Source organism: Asparagus officinalis, chromosome 6 (genome assembly GCF_001876935.1).
Source record: "Asparagus officinalis chromosome 6, Aspof.V1, whole genome shotgun sequence".
In the NCBI taxonomy this organism is placed as follows: domain Eukaryota; kingdom Viridiplantae; phylum Streptophyta; class Magnoliopsida; order Asparagales; family Asparagaceae; genus Asparagus; species Asparagus officinalis.
The window spans coordinates 61,244,387-61,253,466 of record NC_033799.1 but is presented as its reverse complement, the minus strand read 5'-3'; positions in this window follow the sequence as shown (position 1 = coordinate 61,253,466).

The window sequence follows — 9,080 nt, the reverse complement described above, 5'->3', positions numbered from 1 at the left end:
TGTGTTATTGATTATATTTTAACACCTTGATGTGTTATCTTATAATAGTATATCAATAATATCATGTTAATATATGTTCCGTACTTTTTGAATGATTCATGTATTACACATATGTATTCATGTTATTATGATACATATGTTGGACCCTAGAGGTGGGTGATTAGGGTCAAGAGGCTCTAATATGCAATTAAAAATCAGCACAAGCAAACCACAAAACAAAAATGCGATAAAAGTAAGAGATATAGGGTTAGGAGTTCGTTATCCTTGACGCGCGATGTGTTAACGAGGTTCGGCCCTCTGGCCTACGTCCCCGCTCCCCACTCTCGAGGAGAAATCCACTACACACCCGGTTTGGAAGCCGGAACTTCGTCTACACAGCGATCTCCACAGATCTCTCTCACTACACAGTTTGATCTCACAGATCACACTCCCTCACAGTAGATCTCCACAGATCTCACTCACACAGCAGAAGAAAGAAATGCAAGAACCTCTCTTTACACAGCCCTTATAGCAAAGAGAAGGTATACTGAAGCTGGGAGGTGAATCACACTTGAAACAGAGAGAAAAACAGAGTTTTGAAAATTTACTCAGGAAACAGAAAAAGCTCTCTGGTTTTTCAAACGTTAGGGCTCAGGAAGAAGAAGAGGTCTGGGGGGTTTATATAGAAAAGTTTAAATCATTTTAAAACAAAAACAAATCTTCCCAAATGAGATAATAATCTCTTCTTCAGACCCTCATCACAGACTGTGCCAATCACTAACAAGTGAAAGCACAGTGTTCGATGTAAATGACCGTTTAAAAAAGTCGCGGCTGACCAAAGGGAAAATCCGGTTGACCGAAGAGAATTTCGGTCGACTGAAAAATTCCTTCGGTCGACCGACCGAAAAATTCGGTCGACCGCGAGCAGCTAAGGAAAATATGGAAAACAAGCAGAGACTCATCGGTCGACCGGCGCGGTCGACCGATTTAAAGATCGAAATTTCGGTCGACCGTACCGGTCGACCGACGACCTCTCTGGAAAATAGTGAGGAAAGGCGATGGGAGCGGTCGACCGGACCGGTCGACCGCTTTCTGACATTTTGCAGAAATCTGATTTTTGACCAACTTGAAATATTCGCAAAATATTTATTTGACCTCTGAAAATTCTGAAACTTTGTAAAATATTTTTAATACTAAAAACAAACTGCTTGGAAAAAGAATTTTGCAGATAGGTATTCTTACTTGTGAAAAATAGTATTTTGTGAAAAAAACGCTTAAAAGCACAAGTCTAAAACCGTGTGTGTGATTCCCAATAGCTTCAAGTAAACTCAGTAACTCTTTGCCTACATTCTAGCACTAGAGAGAAAAACAAAAGAAAGCTAATATCCTCATATAGAGAGCAATATACTTGAGCTTTGATATAGCTTGAATCGGATGAAGCTTTTGATCGAATTTGTCGTTCTTGAAATAACGTTGCTTCATCTCTTGGCCTCCTCCTCCTTTGGATATCTTCGTTGTAGCATATATTCCATCCATCCTCCATTAATGGCACTAACGAGCTTGACAAATGAATTTACTACATTTACACTCAATAAGCCATTAGTACCGATAATGGTGGTTGTAAGAACATCATCAAAACATAAGGGCTAACAATCTCCCCCTTTTTGATGATGACAACCAACCATTATATAAGAGCAAAAATATGCCTCTCCGTCCCCCCCCAGCCAGCCCTTAACTCAGTTGAGTTTGTTGAGATTTTATAGGTGGATAAGAGGTTGTAATTGCCCTCTAAATCCGCTCCTAAGTGGGCGTGATTTACTCAGATCGTGGGGAAAACCGTTCTAAAACTGTTCGACTCATGTTTGAACGAGTCAAACGCCCAATCTGGCATTAAGAACCCCAACTTCGCGTCTTAGAATTGAGACGCGAGGTTGGGTGTTGACTGAACATCAATGAACGCGAGGGTCGCTCGTGTTTTGCTTGTTGTAGCTTGGAAACGCTGGGGTCGGGTGTTGGTTGAACCTCAAGAACGCGAGGGTCGTTCGCTCTTGACTTGTTGTAGCTTGGAAACGCGGGGGTCGCCTGCACTTCCAGAATTGTAACGCGGGGATGACTTCCGCGTTTTAAAAGGGGTTAGTTGATCTGTAACCTCTTCTACAGAGCGTTGCAAGGACCGTTGTTTAGTAATCCTAGCTTTAGCTGTTGTGGAGTGTGAAAGTCGTCAGATTGTAACTTTCACTGTAGATTATGAAGACTGCTGAATAGAGTTTTCATCAGTTGTCGGAAGTGTCGTTGAATTGTAACTTTTCTCGATCTATGTGAAAAGTCCTCCGTTTGCAGCTTTCGTTTGTTGGCATGAAAGCTATCTGATTGTAGCTTTCATTGTTGGAACTTGATGGGGATCAATTATCCTTTGTGATATTTAGACGAATATTTGCCCACAGCTCTCTACCAAGCAACTCACCAACTAAGTCCAACCTTTTATTTCTAAAATCATCATACTGCTCATCAGCATCTCTAATAGTTGCTAATATAATATTAGTCATGTTGTTGTCGCAGACATCAAGATCAATCATCTCAAACATGAGGTCGTGTTTGTACCACCGACAGCCTCGAGCTCCATCCCCTACATCAGCCACCCGAGCCCTTCAACAACCAAGTAGCACCGCCTCCGACGTCTCCTCCATCGCACTCCACCTGTTCGACGATATGTCAACGCACATCCAGTTGCAGAAGCGCCACCTTCTACCCGCCAGCGAGTCGTCGGAGCCCGAGACATCTCAACGACACTTGTAGGCAAGATCCCTATTCCCCGATCGTATTTCATTACAAGTTTAGATTTATCGTAAATTATTTATATGCAAGATCCCGTTGCTCAGTTTGTCATTCTTTACATTTTAGATTGTTATGAATTATCTGCATATTTTGAATTATAAAATAATTAACTGCGTGAGTTGCTTGGTGAAATAATATTAGATAAATCATAACAATATGATAAATAGTATTTTCAGAACAATTATGACTAATTAAAAAGAATTTATTTTGGCAGCATAATCATTTGTATAATTATATTAATTAAAAAGGATTTATTTGAGAACAGATCATTTAGAAAAATTATAATAATTTAAAATGAATTATTTTGGAAAAAGAATCATTTTTATGATTATGATGAATTAAAGGAATTTATCTTGAAAAAGAAATTATTTTAAAAAAGGGATTATTTTGGAAAATAAATTAAAGGAACATAGTTTGCAAAAGGATTAGTTCAAGTAAATAAATTTATTATTTTAGAAGATTATTTTAGAATAATTTAATGATTCAAACTCTCAGATTTAATTACCTGATATGGCATGATATTATTGCACATGATTTATTATGTCTTGTTACGATGAAGAACCGTTGATAGTTATGACTTAGTGGCCTCGTGCGTTATGAGTAGACTTAGCGACATGTGTGAGTGTGTTGACTGAGTTTAGGTGGTGAATCCGAGTTTCAATGAGGTTTATGGTTGACTTAGAAAATACAAGAGAGTTGGGATGGGGAAGTCCATGTTCATGTGATCGGATAAGGCTGTTGATGTATCTTCCAGGCTCGCGCTAGTGAATTCGTGTAGTCACTGGGGTTGGTTTGTTGGGCTATAGTGAATTCGTGTAGTCACTTTAGTCAATGAATTTGTGTAGTCACCCGAGTTCTGCTTGAGTTCGGACCAGGACGACGGATTGCGTGTAGTCCTCTGACCGATTCGTGTAGCGGTATTGGATGCGCGTAGAGGATTTGTGAACAGTCAGTTATCCGGTGATATGAATGTTGACTTTATGTGAGATGTGGACCAATGAGTTTTAGGATGGCTAGTTACATGACCTCGTTTCTTGGCTAAATATGAATTCTTGTGAGATGTAGGACAATTGTGTTTCTTTTCATACATAGATCGGGGTTAATATTTAATTATCTACAATTTGAGACATATGGTATATACATGAGGGTTTCCTTGTTTGGATTATTTCGCTCGACGTACTACGTCTCTTGTTGTAGATTTTTAGGTATTAATTCCATCTATTATATGCCCCTGTTACTTGGATGATTAGACTGATCGCTAGCTACATGATCTCGTTACCTGATCAATTTTGGATGCTTTATGTTATCATTATTTAGTAGTGTTTTCATGTTGATTTATGGATTTCAGTTGTACATTCTTTTGTTGTTTCGGTTATTGTATCGTTTTTCGCTTGGGTTTTCGTTCGTCTTATTTTCTTTTGTGGGGTCTTGTTGTGCGCCATGCACGCTGACGTACACCTGTTTTCTCTGGTGTGCGTCAGACTTAGAGGAAGAACAGGTTTAGCTAGGAGATCGCCAGGAGTCGGAGGATTCTCAGCAGGAGTGCCTTGCAGACGTAGCAGAAGAAGAAGCCGAAGCTTAGTCATTCCTTTCAGTTTGTTTTATATTTTACATTTCTCCAGTATTCATTTGTTCAATTTGTATAAGGGCATGTTTGACCCATATTTTTCTGTCTTGGATGATATTCATTTATGATATGTATCATTTTGTTCTGTGTTGTTCATTGTATTCTTGCTATCTGTGATCGAGGACCTGTGCATTTGCATTACATTTATTTCCAGACGCTTAGCGTATTGGATTGAGAAGAAAAGAAAAAAAATAATAGTGTATATTTCTTCTTAATCTAATACGTCGCGGGCTTGTTCACGTCTCGATTCCCGGGTATTTTGGGAAACAAGGCGTGACACTGGCTCTTGGTGAACATAGATCTAGTTGAGATGCTTTGAATCCATGGACTTTTTATATCCGCCCCTCAATCTAGTCGTGCTACACAGAGTATTCGGGGGTCTCGCTACCCGGTCAGCGAGCCGGGAGTCCAGGGGGCGGCGCGCCCCTGGCCGAGGGGGGGGGGGTGGACTACCCCCCGTCGAGGTTCGAGGCAGCGCCCCGAAGCTCCACGGTATATACCAGGTTCTGCATTGGATATCATTACCCGAACGCATGCCTGAGCTCCAGGTGTTGCTGGTGAAACGCAGTCCTGATGTCTGCGTTTAGCTGATGAAATGCACTCTTGAAATCTGCGTTTTGATTCTGAAATGCACTCCTGAGAGTTGCGTCCAGTTTGTGGAACGCACTCCTGAGAGTTGCGTTTTGGTTCTGGGACTCACTCCTGAGAGTTACGTTCAGCCAAATCAACGTTGTTATGAGGTCTGTGTTTTAATGTTGGAACGCGCTCTTGAGAGTTGCGTTTTGGTTCTGGGACGCACTCCTGAGAGTTGCGTTCAGCCAGATCAACCTAGTTTTGAGGTCTGCGTTTTGATATTGGAACGCGCCTCTGAAGGCTGCGTTTTGATTGCACAATGCGCCACTGAGGGCTGTGTTTGGCATAAGCTGAGCCCACTCCTTCGGAGGAGGGGCTGTTCGAGCAATCTTGGCGAAAGGAGAGGGCTTCCTTCGGCATAGGAGCAACGATTGGAGCTTTAGTCTCCTTGAAGACTTTTTGGATCTTGCGCATAGCCTTGGGGCTAAGGGATCCGAAGGAGAGTAACTCCTCATACTTGGCTTGATCGAACTCGATGATCAGAGTTTGAATGATCATTCTAGTGAGCATGACGTCGAATTGCGCCACTACCTCTTCGTCAGAGAAGCTAGTCCCCAGCGGAGTCGCCATCTTTTGTTTGGTGGTAAATTTGTAATAAGAAAAATAATGAACGAATCGTATTTTGATTTATTCTCTCTAACTGCTTAGAAAAAGAATGATTACAACCCTCTCAATCTCGATTATAATTAGATTTGATTTATTCTCTCTAACTGCTTAGAAAAAGAATGATTACAACCCTCTCAATCTCGATTATAATTAGATTTCCTGATTACAAAAAAAAGAATGATTACAACCCTCTCAATCTCGATTATAATTAGATTTCCTGATTACAAAAGAGAGGAGAATTGATCTAAATTCTCCCCTTTGTTTAATTCTGGGTTCTTTACAGTGGCGATGGAGTGCCTCCCTCGAATGCTCGCGTCGAGTTCGTTCTCCGTTGACGATCCGCACGTCTTGATTCACTGGAACAGTATCTCCTCCTCACGATTTGACGCTGTAGAGAACTCGCGTGGCAAGTTTAAAACTCTGAACGAGTTAATAACTCAGAGCGAGTTTAAACTCTTGAAAAAGAGTTGATTTGAACCGAAAGTTCGGTTAATAAGCCAAGGGAATGCTCCAAGAACTTTGTTGCTGCAAGAAGCTCTAAAATGCCATATCGAAGATCCCCCAAAAAGTCAGCCAAAGATCTCCTCCTCGCTGCCAAGCTCCAGGGTCAATCCAAGCCAAAAAGTTCCAACCCTTAACTCGGTTGAGTTTCTTCTTATTTATAGGGGATTAAGGGGGTGTAACCGCCCCTTAAATCACTCCTAAGTGAGGTGTAACCGCTCTCAAATCATGGGAAACTGTTTTGAAACTGTTCAAGGGCTTAAAGGGTGTAATCTCCCCCTAAAATCTCTCCATAATGGGGTGTAACCGACCCCATTAAGTGGAGATACAGTTTAAAAAGACCGTTTAGGTTCTGTTTGAACCAGTCAAACGCAAAAAATACGGGTCTGACCCCTGCGTTTTGATGTTGCAATGTAGGTTCGACTCCGGCGTTTTGATATTGCAACGTAGGGAGGACTTCTGTATTTTGTTGCTGACACACGAGGAGGACCTCCGCATTTTGGTGTGGCAACACAGGGAGGACCTATGCGTTTTGTTCCGGGAACACAGCCACGAGCTATGTGTTTTGAATCTGGGACGCACAGGTGAGCTTTGCGTCTGGATTTGAAGAGACTGTCAATTTGTAGTCTCTTTTGCTAGAGCGTTGCAAAGACCGTCATCTTGTAATCTTCGTCTTGGCTCCTTGAAAATATGAGAGTCATCGATTATAACTCCCGATGTTGATTGTGAAGGCTGTTGATTAGAGTTTACATCAGTTGTTGTGAAGGTCGTCAGATTGTAACCTTCATCGACCTACGTGAAAGTCTTCAAATTGTAACCTTCTGGAAGTCATCAGATTATAACTTCCATCATCGGTGTTTGATAAGGATAAGCTATCTGTAGTAATTTTTAGACAGCCTATAATATGTTGTACTGCTGAGTTTTTCTTGGGGTTGGATTTGGTTTTAAGTTTGTGGTCTAACTTATTCTTTCTGTCATGCCGATCATTGAATGGATCTTCAGGAGTTGGAAGGCTGAAGCACATCCCCTTTTTAAGAGTGTGTTCTTTACAGGCGGAAGGGAGAGATTCCTCATCGGCAGACGACGAGTTGGCCCAAAAGGCCGCGACGACCTGAGCAATTCCGATGTTGCCGCAATTCCGGCGAGCCTTGTTGCTGAGTTGGCGAACGAAATTAGGCGGAAACTTGAGGATGAGAGCTGAGGAGAAACCGTTCAAAAATGGCGATTTCTTGTTGGGGTTTTTTTCTTCTTGCTTGAGATTGGCCATGGCGGTTTCTTGAGCTTTTGGCTTTCTCTTGTTTGAGATTAGGCATGGCGGATTCTTGAGCTTTGGCTTTCGGTGGAGACGAGAAGACTGTGGCTTCTTCGTCTTCTTCTTCCTTTCTGTTAGACCCTAGAGAGGGGGTGATTAGGGTCTTATGCTAATCTAATCTGATTATATGCCAATTAAAAATAATTAACAAGTTATCCTAGCAAGTGTGAAATACAACAATATATATGAGCTAGGATAAGCAATATGAACAACAAGATATATCATAATAATGAGATATAGGCAATGTATGTGCAATGATATATAAACAACACAAGGGTAAATAATCTAAACAAGATAATGGATGATATAGTAATGAGCAATGCACAATGGCGATATAAGACATGAACATAAATATAAATGAACGCCAAAGCACACTCAAACACAATCAAATGATCACGGAGTTCGGACCTTCCGTCCTACGTCTCCGCTCCCCACTCCCGGGGAGAAATCCACTATCACAACCGGGTTTTCTACGTTCACCAGAATAACGTTTACACCTCACACTCGGTTTTCTAGCTAACCGAAAACTTCACAACAACACACTATTGTAATCCCACTCTACACCCACTAAGTGTTGAACTAGACGTGTCTCCCTCAAGTGCTCGGTTACAACCTCTCCCTAGGTTCGTCAACCGACGCCACTCCTCTTGGGACGATCCCCGACTCTCGCCACACACTTCTCTCGGTGTACAAGTGTATTACAAAGTGTATCTCACAATAAGCACAATATAAATCAATAGATGTTCTCTACAATAGATGAGAACTCAATGTTAGCTCACACTCAATGTTACAACTCTCACCAACCCAAATATACTATGTATGAAAATACAATAAGCTCATGTGGGTGTGTGTAACAATGAGTAAATAAAATTAAATCAACTAAACTCAAATATAAAATCTAGCTTAAGAGCAATGATAATCAAACAAGTATATAAATGTAAAGCTAGAGTTTGAGTTTAGAAAACTTCTCAATTGATAACAAGATGGAGAGATGGAGATTGAAGCCCAAACAAGAAGATAATCTCCTCCACTTGTGAAAACCAAAACAGCTTTAAACCAAACCCTTAAACAAGCTTAAAAACAAGCTTAAACTCTTGTTAAAATCTTTTAAACCATTCTCTTGCATACTTATAAAATCTAAGGTAATGGGGTATATATATGAAACCCCAAAGGAAAGAGAAAGCCAAGAAAAAGACTAAAAAACCCTTCTGCAATGGCTCTAAGAAAATAGCCGTTGAGATTGATCTGACACCGCGGCGGTCGACCGAAAATATTCACGGTTGACCGCGATTCAGATCCCAAACTCAGAAAAACAGACAGAGACTTATTCGGTCGACCGGTGCGGTCGACCGATGGAAATTTCGAGCTCTCGGTCGACCGCACCAGTCGACCGACAAACTCTCTGCTGTCCACTGAACAAATGAACATATAAGCGGTCGACCGGAGCGGTCGACCGGAGCGGTCGACCGGAGCGGTCGACCGGAGTGGTCGACCGAAATCTGATACTACAGAAAACTGGTTTTAAAGCTGATTTTTGAGACTTTGAAAAATTGTTAAAAATAACAAATAAAGTCCAAAAATAATAAA